General features: G+C 39.7%; 1 protein-coding gene across 1 annotated transcript in view; it reads left to right on the top strand.

Annotated features, from left to right (window-relative positions):
* Nucleotides 1–5,111: 5,111 nt before the first annotated feature.
* The window catches only part of LOC116319670 (junction plakoglobin-like), a 126,056-nt gene continuing 112,953 nt past the window's right edge, over nucleotides 5,112–18,214 (top strand). The window contains exons 1-2 of the mRNA XM_039611199.1: nucleotides 5,112–5,178; nucleotides 5,551–5,753. The gene's annotated coding sequence lies outside the window, so the exon portion shown is untranslated. The remainder of the gene's footprint in view (nucleotides 5,179–5,550; nucleotides 5,754–18,214) is intronic.

Below are 18,214 nucleotides of genomic sequence, written 5' to 3'. Positions count from 1 at the left end.
CAAAGTTATCACAGAAGTCTACTGGTATGCTATTCCTAAGCACTACAGGCCCTGCATATAGCATAAAATATTGAAGCTCTGTTGCTTTCCATCCAATTTCTGACAAATCCCTTGGCTTGCGGTTAAACTCATTTGGTGTGTAAGGTCCCAGTCCTTTCAACTTCTCAGAAATTTCCCCTAAAGTCTGACTGGACAGCCTAGTTGCAAGTACTTTGCCCTTCATCCACAGGTTCAGTTTTCTTGTGACTCCAAGACAACATAGATGCATATAATCCAAGGGAAACATTGTAATCATCTTAACTATACCAGCTAAAGGAGACAATGTTTGATTCAAGTGGTAGTCTTCATCGATCATCAACTGAAAATCAGCATCAGTTCTCAGCTTTGCATGAACTTCAGGAAAAGTCATTTTGTTCTTCCATTCACCTACTTGAACACATTTGTCACAAACAGAATAACCATTATGAGCCTTTATGTTTTTAATGAAAGCTCTTGCAGATGAATCACACACAAATGAACATATTTTAACTGTTATCTGGCAGCTATTGTAAATAGTGCCATACTACAAAATGTGACTTAGGTCCTTAATAAATGGGTGCAAGAACTGAACTACACCTTTTGGCTTACCAAGACCACAGTAGAGACTAACAAGGAATGGTGACTTGGTGTAGTCAACATTTACACTTGCAAGAATAGGCCAGGGGTCTGTTCTTCGTACCTCGCTAAGTAAGTTAGCTGGATTTGGTTGTTGATGATTTCGCGTGATCTTGGATCATTCGGTTCTCCGAAGCTCATCCGGGACTTGCTGTCATAGCAACTGCTTGGGAGCAGGCTTACTTTATGTAAACAGGATTAGATCGCGGCCACTCAGGTATGTCCGCTTCATTTATACGAAAGCAACAGCGATATTTCTCCACTGTTTTTCCATAAATAAATATTATCAATGTAACTAAAGATAATGCAGTATTTGATTCTTGTATTGATTTCATACAGATACATACGGAAATGTACTAGTAATCATTCTATTTCATGTATTTGATTATTTCAGATGTAATTCATATTTTAGAGTAGTAATAGTAAAACACTTCGTGTAATCAAGATGAGAGACCACGGCTATAAAAGCGAAGGTGGATTTGGGAAGTCTGTCGCAGCCATGTCCTGTCCATTTGTACGCGAGCAAGGAAGGTGCAAGATTGATAAGGAGAGTTTCCAGAATTCAGCGGATATTGCGGGATAGACGGGATCCTTTAGCTCAGCGCGACAGTGTGCTCATAGAGAGATATCGATTTTCCCGTGAGGGTATTATTTACTTAACACTCTCTCTCTCTCACACACACTCTCTCTCTCCATATATATATATATATATATATATATATCTCCCAACTTACTGTGCATGCTTCAGTCACCCCTTGCATGGGAACAGGTAAAAGTGATGGAATGTTATGTAAAACTACACACAAAAAAACCCACAATGTCAATAAATGTCACAGTACAAAGAGCCGGGGTGTGACGAGGGGGTGCAGGACCACCACCTGTCTTTATTTGCTCTGCCCTTTTCTTGGTTGCTGTTATAAACAAACAAACAGATTATTTCAGGGTCTCTTTTCAAGAGACTAAAAGCAATATAAGTGATAAATATTACCATTCTGTGGAATATTCTTATATTTCACTTTTACTTGTTCCCATGTTCTAGTGGGTCCTGTTGTGGCTCTAATGTGAAAGAGGATATGATGTAATATAATATGATAAATTACTTACGAGTTTGATTTGTCAGCAACTTTCTGCCAGCCCTCTCTCCTTGCTTTTGCAGCCTTTGCAGTGTTCCCCTGCGTTTTAATTAAACTCTGAAACTCCTGAAATCCCTCAATCAAGAGACTCTTGCTCTGCTGCCGAAAAATACTGAGCACGCTCCTTCAACATCTTCGCCGACCAATCAAAGGGTTGCCGATCAATGTTTCTACTATCGATGCGTAGCCCCTTTTAAGCCACCCAGTGATCTCAGATTACTTCATCCAGCTATACTAATCGTCAACAACAGGTGTGTTCGGAGAACCGGATTAGTGAGCTCAAAGTTGGCGCGATGATTTGATCTTGGATGTGTCATTTGATCTTGGATGTAGTAAGCGAGGTACGAAGAACGGACCCCAGAACTGAAGTCTACTGCTTTTGAAAAGGGGGAGTCCATCTATATTAAACTGCAATTTGAACTCTTTTAAGTTAGTAAACAAGAACAATGATTTTAGCCGTGAGACCAACCCTTTAGCCAGACCAAAATGATGGCAGCTTGAAACAGACGTTTCGACAGTGTGTCGAGCTTTCAAAGCGCAGATATTTCAATACACTGCTCTGAAGCATGGTTCAAAACAACAAATCATGTGACCATGAATAATCCGAGGTTTTGGTGCACTTCACCCCTTTTTTTGTTTTTTTTGCCTGTCCCGTTTGGTTCTTTTGCCATCAGAATTATTGTCTGAAGGCCAAGAAAGATGCCCAATGGATTTACTATACCAAGTGGACCATCCCGGCCTTGCCGTATTGGTCCATTTGATTGACCTTTGTTTTTATTGTTTATTTTATTTTATTTTAAGTTGTTAGATATGGGACAGACATGACTGGGGGAAAGGACAGGGAGAAAGAAAGAGGAAAAGAAAAACAGGGGGGAAGAGAAACGGTGATGAAGGGCACAGAAAAAAGGGTGGGGGGGCAAAAAATACACATTTTTATAAACATATATATCACCTGGATCACCTGTTGAGAAAAAAAAGAGAAAACAAGAAAACAAGCAAAAAAGAGAGCAATATAATAAACAACATCATCGCGATAATCTACGTGATTATAAGAGTAAATACTATATATTGGATATTATTGTGCAGCACGTAAAATCGACAGCGCACAGTGTGCTTTGAGGTAGGAGCCAAAAAGGGTGTAGTTTGTGTGTGTGAGCACCCGTGAGCATGAACGCGCTTGTATTTAAAAGGTTCCTTCATGTAATGATCTGCTAGAGGGTGTGGGGGGCCACTGCCCCGTCCTCCAGGGCATGAAGCAGGTATGGAGGAGATCAAGACTCCAGACATCCAGAGGCCCTCAGAGCACAAGAGACCAAGGAAGACCAACAGAGGGCAGCAGCATGCTACTATCCCAGAAAGAGCTGAGGAGAGTCCCAGATGAGGGGTCACTCAGCAGCCGCGGAGCAGAAGCCAGAGGGGGTTGCAGTGACGTGCCCATGAGCTCCGCCGGCAGCCAGCTGTGCCAGAGTGACCGAGCCCCAGGCCGAGAGGCCGAGGGCACCCCACCCCCGAAGTGGCCCGAGCGAGCCCCAGGCTCCAGGCCTGTAGTGAGTAGTGGGGGAGATAGTCCTCCAAACCTTGGAGGGCCTGAGATGTCCCCAGAGAGGTGGCGTCTGATACCCAACCTGACATATAGACACAGACATACAGGCACACACAGATACAAACATCTATTCCCACCCTCATGCTCTCATATGCAATTACTCAGCACTCACCCAACGTGGAGACAGACATAAAGAGACGCTGTACACACAATCACACTCCCCAAGCGTACTCGATACCCCAGGTCTAGGTACCGTTGCCCCTGGAGGGGGAAACTGCACCCAGACCCGAAACTGGGGTGAAGTGGTGCACTTCAGTTTCGACAGGTGGTGCACCTGCTGCTTCTAGGCATTGCCAGGCGCAACCACACCCATTTTTTATTAACTAGAGTCATTTGGACTGGGCCTTGTAATTACTGAACTAATGTTTTACGGCCCTAGCAGGGCCTCCTCCTGAAGTTGCCTGTGTGGGCATGTCCTACCATCTCTCCTGCCTTAGGTGCCACCTTTTTCTTTTGTAAGCTGACTCACATCAGCTATTAAAGGTATTTGAGGGCAGAGAAAGGTGAGCTCTGGTGCCAGAGTGCCATGTGAGTGGTTGCAGCTAGTGAGCTGTATCTTGTGATTGTTTGCTCCTGCTCGGTGGAGAGGAGTGTGTTTGGTCACTAATCTCTTTTCGACTTACTTTTCAGTTTATTGACCAACGCTTGGGTTTTGGTTTTGTTTCTTTAAATGGTGATAGCGGCTTGTCTCTTTTAGTTGAGTTATTAGTAGAAACTTTAATAAAACTTTTTAATTGAACCATTTTGCCTCTCTGTCTCCTTTTTCCAACCTGGACACTTTTTGTTACTTTCCCTAATCGCCTGGACCCTTTTAGGGGAACGTAACAGATACAACTGCTTCAATTTATTAAAACATGTGTAACAGAAATCAATACTTTCCCTCTCATTATTATTTTTGTCTGTGAATTGTGAAACCAATTTAGACTATTCACACAGACTGGAATCAAAGGTGTAATCAAATACTATAAGGATAAATAAATAATATAGAAATATCTTATTCGAATGATTACTTTCATATATATGAGAGAAAATGAGAAAGACAGCGACTGCTGGGTGAGCTCCATTAATGTTTCTGTAACTCATACACCCTGTATATACTGTGCTTATATTGTTGTACTTATATTGTTCTTCTTCCTTGTATATTGTTTTCTGTACTTTTGTACCTTTGTGGTCTTGCTGCCCAATTTCGCTGTGTAAGCAACTGCATAATGACAACAAGTTAATTCATATCAGTAGAGAGAGAGAGAGAGCAGCACACTGCTATAAATTGATTAAAATATCTCACTAAAAGCCACCTCTGCTTTCAAGGAGAAAATGAAACAGAGATTTCAGCTCTGACTCCGTCTATTCTATAGTTTTTTCTACTTTCAACAGAAAATGTTATTTGCTGCATTTAAGCGACTTCATCCTCACTATAACCCCTGACTCACACACTGTGCCATCATAAAGAATATATGCATACTTTAAAAAGAAAACCTAGAGAAACGCATTCATTAATTAGAGGTAACCTATTTCTTATCAATTTTCATTACACATGAGTTTTTTCCTATCCTTTTTTTTAATTCCTACTAATGGTTCTGATACGAATATCTCAAAAACAACAAGAGTTATGCAGGTTCACTACGACCAAAACTCCAGACTCACTCAAGATACAAAATGCACAGCAGCATAAAATTATAAAAACTGTGTGAAGATACAGCTTGATTTAGTATTGTTCACTACTTTGTTACATTTATGTCATTTCAGATTTTCAAATAAAAAGCAAAGCGTGAGGAAGAGACAGAGGAGGTGAAATTAAATGGAGGGACATAATTAGGACCAGAGAGACTCAAGTAAAATGAATTGCTGCTTGTGCCATGAGCCAGCTTTTAATTGCTTTAAAATCTAAATTGTGACCTTGATTTAAAGCTACCAACAGTGCACCAATGAAACCTAACCAAACCTTGTTTACAAAGCAAAGATTTTTGTGAAGTCACGCGATGTATTTTATTCATTCTGACAAAAGGGAAATTAAAACGTATGTTTAGGTAGTATGTTGAGGTGAGTCGCATCGCATAGCACTGCTGTTTTTATGTGACTGGAAACTGTGAAAACGACGCCACTCTTCGCTAGCGGAGTGAGACCTCTTCACTGACTCGCTCCTCTTCTATGACGCCGTAGCAGCCGAGCCTCTGCCGGTTCGTTCCCCTCACTGTGCATAGCTGGCTGCGTGCTGCACATCGCCTTCATCGGGAGACAAAGCGAGGCAGAGGTAACACAGGAGCGAATCTACACCTGTCTGTGGATTTAAAGAGCGACGAAGAGGATTTGAAATTGTCAGTGCTGCGACAGGGATCCGCTCCACACCGCTGGTCAGATAAGAGGTAACCAGATCCGGCGAAGCCGTCTTATTACGCACCCTAAACAGATCAAAAGGCTATCGTTTTACGCACAGGGGATATGACATGTGATGTTAAATAAAACAAGGGGCTGAATGCTGACCTAATTGTGAATCGACATGCATTATGGCGGTCAGAATAAACAGATTTTGTCTGGGATTTGGGGGGTTGTAAATCTCCCATGTTTCTGTGCTGACGACTGTTCATTGACATCATGCAATCTCACATTAACTGATTTAGTGCGGGTTTCATATTTGCCTACATTTTTAAATGGAATAGTATATGGATTTTGGGAGGTGTGCCCTCTCCTAGACTATAAATAGCATTTATAGTATTGCTATATGTGTGCATAACTGTTTGAAAACAATGCAATTTCTTGGTTCAAGTCGATCTGGTGTGGCTTTCTATGTCGCTTAGTGTCTCGGTGCAGTCTCTCTGCATGACATTCCTCCCACTCTCTCTTTCCCCCACTCTTTCTCCCACATACATACAGACATACTTTCCTTCTGCCTTGTCTGTCTCCTTTGTTCAGTACAATGAGCTATGCTGATATTTTAGGTCTTTCAGGTACATTTTTACAGTGCAAATCCCACACTCTGCTACCATTTTCCCTGTCTTGGTTTGCATTTATGCTTCTATTTGTGGAGACGCACATGGTTGTGTGTGTTTCTGAAGTCTGTAGAAGAGTCTCAACAGATGTTGCAGGTGAGGCTGTGAAATGCATGTGCAGCAGCTAACACAATGTTTTAGGACAGATGCCATTGCCACCCATGATGTTTAAATCTCTTTCCTGCATATTTACACTGCCCTCTTTTTTTTTATTGACTCCACATTATTTGAAAAGCAGGTGTAGCAGCCAAGTGTCTGTGGGTTTGTGTGAATGTCTGAGAATTTTAACCTCAGTGTAGGTAGCTTGATGGAGTTACCCTGCTCTTCATGCTCAACACTATAATGTTATGGGTGTATAGCTGTGTATGTGTATGACACATGGAACACACACGCCTCACCTTGTAACAGACCCATATTTATAATATTGAAAGTTATTCATGTCTGTCTTTATTGCATTACATAATTCAGAAACAGTCTGAGTTGCTATCTCAGGCTTAGTCCAGTTCCAGTGGCACATCGATCCAATTCATCTTATAGATTGGCAGTATAATCCAAGAAAGATGTTAAGATATTCTCAGTTATTCTGTCCCACTTATGCAGAAAATGAGGCACTTCTGTACATATTTTTTTTAAATTCCCTCTGTGACAAATGTATGAACATTTATGTATACATTTGTATTAGGCCTAATCATTTGCCTCTTACTTTTTTGACCTAGCAGAATTTTCCACAGATTAGAGGCAGATCCATATATTTGCCCAACAGTAACACAATTTCCAGGGTTTCTGTAGTTTTCTGTGTTCCACTCCCCAGTTGGTCCAGCAGTGATTTGTTTAGCTGCACGATGTGCATGGCTGTGTGAGTGATGTCCAGCAAACCATGGGGGGAAACATTCTGTGTAAAACCCGGTGTTGTTAGGAGAAAGAGCGTTTATCCGGCTGGCTGAATATATTAAGCCCCCGAAAATGTGACTATCCTATATTGGACCCAGGCTGGTCTGATTTTGGTAAATTTATTCACAGCATTCTTCATCTGAACTGATTTCCTGGTTAATGTGTGATGTCACACTGCATCATCATCTTCATCATCATCATCATGTGACTGGAAAGGACCAAAAAGCTGGCCTGAATTAGCTTTCTAACTGCACTAGTGTGGATTTCACCATTGTTTTCTTCCTTTCACATGTCTATCATGTAGCTTTTTCTTTTATTGATTTTATTGACAGCTCTCTGTCCACGTGAGATGTAAAAACAGTCTAGAAAAGCTCTTCAAACTTGATTATCAGTGGAGATCTGATTTAATTGACTGGTTATTCCATATGACTGGTTTATATTCCTGTACTATCACAAAAATCTGTGAAAAAAATGCTCCATTGTTCTTTTTCTTCTTTTATCTGGAAATGTTCAATCTATTCCTGGCCCAGATTACAATTTTGACAAGTTCAGTTCAGGCAAATGGAACAGAAAACAACAAGTAACCTTGCGGACGAAGATCATAATGACCAACATGTTTCATTGCAAGCAGGGAACATATATAGGAAGGCAGCAATCCCAGTATTGCCTTATATATAAAACTGTAAATGAGAGTTCCTTCGACTGGCCAAAGCAGGCCATCCTACCTGAGAGTATAACTCACAGTGGTGAGTCTGAAATTTACGGTTAGTGATGAACCTCAGAGAAGCATGATACACAGTCAACCGTTCGAAGACATTGAGCAGAAGCATTCATATATGGAATATCTCCATAATCCAGGCCTCCATACAGGAGGGCAAGATCATTTAGTTTTATACCTGCTACACCATTTAACAATGTGCTCCAGCCTCTTCTTATTTTTCAAGCTAAGAGACCCAAACCAGCAGATTAAAGAAAAAGTTAAAACAGACTCAATAAAACAAGAATAAAACATTTTCATAAAATGTTATTCACATTAATATCACTCAGTTTCTGATACAAATACACACGCTGGTGAGTCTTTGCACATATGGTGTCTGTATTCAATTTAAATTTCAACTTTTCATCAGCATTGGTGCCCAGATATTTGTATTTCTCTATCACTTCAATTTCTTGACCATGAATACAAACAGGGGGCAGCGATGAAAATCAATGTTTATGAAAATCAACAACCATTCCCTTTGTTTTAAACACATTAATGTGAAGAAAGGACTGTCCACACCATGCTACAACTGGGCCATGGTCGTGGTCTGTATCATGGAGCAGAGAGATGAAACAAGTCCCAAACAAGAAAAAACAGTCTGGATAGACTCTGCTGACCACACTGGAGCCAATATTCCACAGTAGGAAAGGAAATTGTCAGAAATGGTTACCAAAGTCCATTTTAAAGGAGTGACAGAACTCTTTTAGTCAGGATGACTGTTTTGTTAGGGCTGCAGCTACCGATTATTTTAGTAATTGAGCAATCTATCGATTATTCCATCATTTAATCAGATAAGAAATACTTTTGTCTTAGTAATGAGCATAAATATTCAGAAGAAAAAAAAACATGCATCTTTCAGAATGAGCTGCTCATTGGTTTCCATTTTTAAAATGGGAATGATTTAACCCTTTAAGACCTACCATAGAACCAAGTCCACCAGAGTTTACTTTATATGTTTACATGCTGTAGTGCCATTTTTGGGAGCATTTCAAGTTGCTATACATCAATACAACTGTTATAGCCCAAATTTTAATAATATGTATGCATTAAGTCCATAGTAACTACATAAATTGCAAAAAAGTGCAATAAACTACAAAAAAATTGAAAATTGTTTTTGTTTTGTTTTTTACATATATTTCTACTTAGAGAAATTTAAGAGGTTTATCCCTCAAAACTGTAAATACAAAAAAGTTGCAAAAAATAGTTGACAACAACAGGAAAATTATTTTTGAGTGTCTTCATAGTTTTATTTTTGAGATACACCAATTTTTATATACTGCAGGAAAAAACGAAAATGAATATTATAATGCAAATTTGCAAAGAAAACAGCATGTGCCTCAAAATAAACTATTTAAAGCAGTGCAATTTGAGTTCTAAGCATCCCAGAAACTATTCAAAAAAGCATGAAGTCAAACATGACCTTTAAAAACACCAGTATATGCTTATAAGGCCTATAGATTAAAAAACTACATTTTCCGCGAAAATGACGTCACTTCCGGTTTTGGGCAGGTCATGGCGGACATGCGCTGACATCTGTTCCAACCTAGGAAGTGTTATGAACAGCTGATCGGATCGGCAAACCGTGTTTCTGGAATATTATGTTTTTGTTGCTGCAAGTGGTTTTTATGCAATCTTTGCAAAGCTATATGTGGAAGGAAACCGTGACCTAGGACAAGCTGATGGCATAAGATGTAAGCACAACTCCTCCGGTTTCATATGCAAAAAAAATTATTGCGCTAGCTTACGTGGTTCCGATTCTACAGGGATTTAAAAATAGTTACGCAAAACGGAGCGTGCCCGCTCCGACCGGCTTTAAAGGGTTTTAAAGTTTAACTGAGGGCATCTCTCCAAAAAACACCCCGACTAGATCCTTTGATTGTGCGTACGTCCCATGTGGAAATCTAATTTTTTAAAGAAAGTATTTTCTTAAATGCAAAAATATGCAAATAATCTTCAGTACAAATCAAATAAAAAAGTTATATATGCAATCTAAACCAAGGGATAAAAAAATGTACCTTTACTCTCGTCTTCTTGAAAGGCTTTCTGAGGTTAATAGGAGGCAAGTTTTTGTGCTGTTGAAAACAGACTTTATGGTCTGTTTTCTTAAAGTCTGTTATGAAGTGATTGGATTTAAGACAGGATCCCTGGATTCAAGACGCTGGCGGTGGTGAAGATGAAGATGGAGGGTTGAATGCAGTTCTAAGTCAGTTGGGTGAGGCCTGTTGCACGAATGACAGAAACACACAGAGATTAGCTTGAGACAAATTTCTGTTATCCTTGAGGCAGCTGTTGATGTTATTTGGTGTTATATAAATAAAAATTTAAAGCAAGCAAAGTAGAAGCTGGCTCAAAGAAGGCAGAAAATGACTGGACTAGATTAGAAGAAAAGAAGAAAAACCCCAACTTTCTTTGGTGTGACAAAGCTCTGTTGAGCTGAATTTTCCTTTATTCTATTTATTATTATTTATTATATTTAATTACATTTGTTATTACTTTTAATAACTCAGAAAATGAAGCGAAAGAGTAAACTTTACCCAAACCAAGTATTTTGGATTTAGACACCATTTCTACAAGACTGCTCAAAATAGGCCTGTATTTGTATAGCACTTACTTAGTCCAGAAGGACCCCAAAGCACTTTACAATACATTCAGTCATCCACACACAGGTGATGACTGAAGGCTTCTTGCTGTAGCCATCCAAAGCTTTGTCCCCTTTGAACTTGGAGCGGATGTTGGCCAGCTCTTTATTAATCCGTTTGATCTCAGCCTCCTTGCTCTTACCTGATAGGGTTAAAAAAACAAAAACACTCGTATAGCATCAGCATTCAGATTTGGACAGATCTGGCTACTGAAGGCAACTTTAAGATCGAGAAAACCAACAGCAGCTAATCGTGAGACCGTTTTCATTTTTCTTTGACTGAAACTATTTGACAAAATGTTTGGATAACAGTACAATTCCTGTAATTTCTCAGAAATATAGTTCCAGTTTTAATCAGTGAGAGATGAGAATGACAAATCTATGAGCACATGCATCAGCAATGAGGGACTGAGTGAAATTGATGGTGACCACATACTTGAATTCACCAACAAGTCCACCCGTTTTTACATTTTATTCACACTAGCAGAAAAAGAGCTCCACAGATTTATGAGGAACAACAGCAGCTACAAACTCCAGCTTCTTTACAGCTTTAGCTATAAAATGAAAAATTCTCTCTCAGCTCATTTAGATCCACGTTAGCTTCAACTACATAAACTTTACATTTTTATCCACAGCAATATAAACGTCCCAGTTCTCTTTCAACATTCTGCTTGATAACCATGTCATTACAGCCAGTGATGATAACTCCTCCAGCCTCACAGGCTGTGCTTCCTAGGGCCCAGCATTACAGTCTGTTGTAGATGTTCAAGCAGGCAGGTGTGGACACCACAAAGTCCCCACAACATTCACAGTGTGTCATGTGGCCCCTTGTGAAAATGAATTGCATTTCACTGACAAAAAAAAAAAAAACAGGGAAAAATACCAGGAAGAGATAAACTAGGGAATCAAGGAAACTTTCTTTGCAAACTCCTTTGACCAGGAAGAGATAAACTAGCATCTCTACAAATGTGCAGTCACATTACGCTTTATGCTTCAAATCAGTCTTTGACATTGTTGATGGCCTAACTTGGCTTAAGCATCTGTCCCTATTGGCCTGTATTTATATAGCGCTTTTCTGGTCCCTAAGGACCCCAAAGCGCTTTTACATATCCAGTCATTCACCCATTCACACACACATTCACACACTGGTGATGGCAAGCTACATTGTAGCCACAGCCGCCCTGTGGCGCACTGACAGAGGCGAGGCTGCCGGACACTGGTGCCACCGGGCCCTCTGACCACCACCAGTAGGCAACGGGTGAAGTGTCTTGCCCAAGAACACAACGACCGAGACTGTCAGAGCCGGGGCTCGAACCGGCAACCTTCCGATTACAAGACGAACTGCCAACTCTTGAGCCACGATCGCCCCCTAGTAGTCCTTCCATTAATTAATGTTTCAGTCTTAAATATATGCAGTCTGTCTTTATTAATATCCCATGTACCACAGGCCTGAAAGGTGGGAGGAATTAAAACACTTTTACTTAAAAAGCCTCTACTAATTGAAAGGCTGTTGGTTCAATCCCTGGCTGCTCCTGTCTGCATACCAAAGTAATTTTGGGTAAGATGCTGCACCCTAAGTTGATTACATCACAGCGTGAATGTTAGAGAAAAAGCACTTAGACTTTAAAAAGGGTCTTGTATGAATGGCTATGTGGGTGGATGAAGGAGACATGTTATATAAAGCATAGAAATTAGAATAGAAAGTACTATAAATGAACTGGTGGCTTATTAACACACTCAAGCTAATATGGAGTTCTGTCCTTGGAACAGTTCTATTTACATTTTACATGTTTCCTTATACATTATACATATTGTTAGAAACCATAGCATACATTTGCATTAGTATCTTTTAGTATTTTCCTTCCCACTGTCGCCAAAGTGCTTGCTCATAGGGGGTCATATGATTGTTGGGTTTTTCTCTGTATCTATTATTATAGGATATACTGTACAATATAAAGCACCTTGAAGCGACTGTTGTTGTGATTTGGCGCTATATAAATAAAATTGAATTGAATTGAATTGAATAGAGCTGCATTTTAGCCAGTGGTGTTGGGGATCTTTTTAAAAATTAGGGAAATATTAACACAGAAATAAACAATCAGATTTTGATCCACCATGCTGCACCATCTTTAAAGCATTGAATTAGCAACTGCTTCATTTTTCAGCATTATAATGATCGTACTAGGATAGAAAAACACATGATGGAACATTATCAGTCATGGATTGTGTTAGGTGACTAACGGGTGGACTTATTTACCGAGATAGAAGTATTTACAAGGGTTGGGGCTATTTACAGGGACTGGCTAAACCTGCGAGGACAAGGAGAAAACAAAACACAGAGCCTGGGGCGTACGGGACGATTGGTGGCGTACTGGGGCGATCTAAGGAAGAAAGACAAAACAGAGTTAAGGGGGTGACACTGAAAGCCGAGAGCAAAGCGTATGCAAACAGGGAGCGTTAGAGAGCTTACTTGACACACTGTAAATACAGACACGGGCAGTGACCTTCTGGAACCACAGGCAGAGGCGAGGTATATCTCTGTTTTAGATCAGAGAACACAACAACAGGCAGGCGAGCGGATAGCGGGGCAGGCACTTGTGGAAGCGACAATACTTTGACACCAGACGTCCGTCGCACAGCTCTTTAAAAATGCTCCCTCTGATGATGTCTGATGCGCCGCAGGTGTGCCGGGGATCCTGCAAAGCACCGCCCCGCCTACCTGTGCCAAAAAAGGAAAAAACCCAAGAACGCCACACATACACAACAGCTCCTAATAGATTGATCTCTCCAGAGCCTGGAACTCAGTATTAAGCAGTGTGGGATCATCTTTACAGAGAACAAATAAAAGGCAGAAATATCCAGAGAAGAGCATAGGATGTCCTTCAGGAAGCCTGGACAATAATTCCTGAAGATACTTAAAGAAATTACAGAACGCCACCTCAGAAAGTTCAGGCTGTGTTGAAGAATACAAGTGCCATAACAAATACTGTCTTTCAATATTATTAGGAATGTACAAACTCTGCTTTTGGGAAATACTGCATTTCCATGTATGCATACACACTTTACACTTTAATAAATCATTGCACCTATTTTCTATGTCCCTCGTAAAAACAAAGAAATGGGTGGTTCAAGACTTTTGTACGACACTCTTTACAAGACTAAACATATTTTTCCAAGCCATCTGAATTAGTTACATCTATTTGGACCGGTGCTGGTGCCCGTCGGTCTTGTTCAACTTATAGCAGAAGCTTGTTTTTGAGAGTATGTGCCTTGGATGATGACTTGTGTTCACCAAGATTCCAAAATATCTTTTGCAGGACTTCAAACATGTATTTGAGCTCTGGTGGAAAACTTAGGGCCAGACAGCAGACCATATGCCTCTGCAGTGCTAGCCAAACCAGTGAGGACCACCACAGCTTGAACACTGATATCCAACTGGGCATTATCTGGCTTCATCATGCCATTAGCCTCCATGTCTGTATTCTGTGTGACTGAAAACTATTATATAAGGTACTTTTACAAGAAGAAATACTTCATAAGAATGGAAACATTTCAACAAACATTTGAAGGCAAGATGAAGCTTAACCTGAACATGAATTCTCAAGAATTGAACAAATTACACATTTAACAAAATCTTAATTTGTATTGTAATATGGAACACAGTCTGAATATCTTGAGCAATGTAATTAATGTAAAAATTGCACTGCAGTAACATTCATGTGTGCATATGGTTGACCAGGAAATGACCTAAATATTGGCTGATTTGACATGAAATGACTGAGATAACTCAAATGTATTAGACCACCACCCAGTGTAAGGTGTATGTTGCAGCTGACCTAAATTAACAACACTGCTAATTACCAAAATCATTTTTTTTCTTTTTAATGGTTAATCCACCAGTACCACCACCAGTGTGCAAGCTCTTTAGTCAACATGATATTTTTAATGTTAAAATATAATTATTGTTGTTATTCATAAAGTTTCAAATGTATTTTTTTTTTTTTAAAAAGCATAAAAATAGTAAAATACATTAATAAGATGCCAAATTACAATTATTTACTTCCATCTATGAACAGTGTGACTGTGGGATTGTGTGCATATGAGACTGCACCTCGGGGCTCAGTAGAGTATTGGGGTCAGTTGAGACGGCAACATCAAAGATATGCAAAACACATACGCTCACAAAAATATTAATGCATGCACACATACGCATTATCGCATACTCATTTTAATCTCCTCCCAACCTTCTTCATCCTGGCTGAAACTACTGTGAGATACAGCTATCTGCTATTTACCTAGTCGTTCCCTCACAAAGCAGCCTGTTGAGTATTAACACCTCATGATTTATCATTATTTAAATATATTTGTGTAATTTTAATATATTTTCCATTTTATCATATTAATGTTGTTTAAAATATGACATTTGACAAATTTACGGGTGGTACGACGGTGTGGTGGTTCCGCTTGTTGCCTCACAGGAAGATGGTCCTGAGTTGATGTGGAGCTTGCATGATTTAGCTCTGCGACAGGCTGGCAACCTGTCCAGGGTGTACCCCACCTCTCACCCTATAGTCGCTGGCTCAAGTCCCCTGAATTGAACAAGTGGAAAATGACGGTTGGATGGTACAAATTTATATTATTTATAATATTATATTATTATTGTTCTAGTAAATTTATCAATGTATATAGAGGTTTCTTTATTAAAATATTAAATGTTGTGCTTTAATATAATGTAAAACTAATATATTCAGTACCATATATTTAAAACCTTTTACCATGTGCACAGTGTATATCATGTAAATATATTTGCAATATTCAACAGGATTAAGGAATTAAAGGTCATGTAAGATTTAAAATATGACATCGCTACGTCCAGATGAACAAATTCAACTTTTGGAGGTCATGTAAGATTGTTAAACTCAAAATGTTTCACATTTTTAATGATCAAACAGCTCTGGGCCTCGCAAAACCCATCTGTGTGAAATACATATGGATACCAAATTGTAATCCATAAAACATTTATGTAATCACAATTAAAGTAAATTATGTTTTCCTTGACAATTACTGTTTTTTTGGCCTAACACCAAAGCAAAGACCTGCACATCTAGAAACAACGACTGTGACTTGAATTATATGATTTTTAAGTTAAAGAAAAAAAAAATATCCGATGAGCCCCAAAGAGACTCTAAGGACTACCCATGGCAGCCACTATTGAGCGGTGCACTGGAGTACTACTGGTGGTTCAATCCTTGTCTGTTACAATCTGCATGGCCAGATACCAACCCGAAGTTTCGGAGTTTAAATGAATATTAGAAAGTACTTGCAAATGTTTGCAGAAATGTCTCGCTCTGCCTGATGAAGGCTGCATAGACCAAAATGTTGTAATTAAATACAAATAATGGGAAGTTAGACAGTGTGTGGAGGTTATTATTTTTCTCCACAAAGATTTTACCATCTATGCAACTGTCATTGGTTCAGGTGTGTGGAGTTTTCCTAATTTTGTTGATTGGAGTTCCTAAAAGTAAAAGAGGCACAAAAAGAATAGGTTGAATAACCTGTGTTATGTCTTAAAATTTAGATAGATTTTTTTTTTAAAAGAAGGAAAATTAGCCTTCTAGTTTTGTGGTGGAATATGTCATATATCATACACTCATATCCATGAGACCCAGCCTATTCGTTTATGTCCTCCGTAAGTGACATTTGTCTTTGGTCTCTGTCTTTTGACTTATTTGAGCTACCCTACTAAGGCATGATGTGCTCAATAGAGGACATCCTCGTCTGTCCACTGATGTCTTATGTGTTTGCGTGCCCTCTTTTAGCTCCAAAGACACAGGGAATCACAGAAAATTCACCTATTCATGGGAGAATGTTATTCTATGTTTTAGTAAAGTGCTTTCTTTCTAACTTTCATACTCCAATACACCCACTGGAATGTGACTAGGGTTGGGGTTTAGTATCTTGCCAGGGATTGAACCACCAACCATCCGACCTTCTGACCTACTCTGCCTGAATGTCTTAGTAGAACTGTAATCCAGGAAAATGTTATGACTTAATACTGTTTTATCTGTTTCGCTGAAATTTGTCAGCTTGTGGTCATTAGTTATCGTAGGCTAAATCATTCATCCTTGCAAGCAAATGAGGCTTAACTGCTGCTTTTCTCTATGCTGGAAATGAGAAATAAGCTCACCCTCCTTTTCTTTTGCTCTCTTTCTCTCACCAGCAGCAGAACTGATGTTTGAATACACAGTATGGATTATGCAGGGTGACTGGCTCTAGCTTCAGGTTAGTTGTTGACAATTTCACAGGAATACAATATGAAATCTCTAATAGTCAATCAGACTAGGGTGTGTCCCTACCTGGTGTCAGCTAGGTACATTTGAATGAACCTCCCAGCTGTTTGTTTAATTCCTTCCACCTGTGCACTGCCCACTCTGTGCTCTGCTTTGCACTTGCTTACCACACAGAAAAGCAAAGCAAGGTAGGTAAATGCCAAACAGTTGGAGCACTGCTTGTTCTAACTGCCAGGAGAATAGAACATGTACCTATGCTAAAGTATTTCTGTCACACTTTACCTGCCTTCAATACTCTGCTGCCTCATTTGGAAAACTATCCAGCATCATAAGACCAGGCAGCATTAATCCATTCACATGCATCTATCTAATAATCTGGCCTGATATACATAAGGTGGTAAAGAACAATCCATGCTGACAAGCTCACTGTGTCATGTTTAAAGGCACGTGAGCAGAAGGTTGACACAGGATGAACCTGGGATTCTACTGGCTGTCTAAGTTTTATGTCAGTTTCCCATCAAGAAAATGATGCTGAAGTAACAGAGTCCTGCTGCTGCTTGTTGCTATGGCAAACCTCAGAAGATGCTGGTGGTCCTTTCTGTTTGTGTGTGTAAGCAGATAAGAAAGAGGGAAGAAGGAAAGTGTGATTAAAATTTTGCATATTTGCATTTAGAATCCACTCCTCATGTTGCATGCTCTGTGAGCCTCAGTGTGTGTGTGTGTGTTTGTGTGTGTGTGAGGGAGAGAAACAACTACACCAGTCTGCATGATAATAAGCTGTTAGTAGCAGACATTACCTTAAACAGAAACACACTGCATTATCTTTTCCTTCCATTCTAGTATGCATTTCTCTCTATCCCCATTTCCTCCCTCCCCGTCTTCTTTCTCTACTCCTTGTCTTTTTTCAGCCTTGCTCTTATCATTTCTTTCTTGAAGCTTAGCCTTTTCATTTTTACAGTCAAGTGTGATACACACACACGCGCACACACAGAGATGGGGAGAGAGAGACACAAATAGAGAGGGGGACTGTGCATGGCCAGTGGGTGGGCACAGATACATCAAATAAAGACTAGGCCAGTCTGACAGGATAGCATGTGCACACACAAGCACACAGTAAACAATGTGTGTATTCAAAAGGAACAGTGTGTGTGCGCACGCGCAGCTTATCAGGGTTTGTAAAAGAAGTCATGGTGACAGAAAAGGAGCACAAAAAAGAAGAGGGAAATAAATTAGACTGAAGAGGAGAGGAGAGCTAAAA

Source organism: Oreochromis aureus, linkage group 4 (genome assembly GCF_013358895.1).
Source record: "Oreochromis aureus strain Israel breed Guangdong linkage group 4, ZZ_aureus, whole genome shotgun sequence".
Classification (NCBI taxonomy): domain Eukaryota; kingdom Metazoa; phylum Chordata; class Actinopteri; order Cichliformes; family Cichlidae; genus Oreochromis; species Oreochromis aureus.
This window is presented reverse-complemented; position numbering and strand designations above follow the sequence as displayed.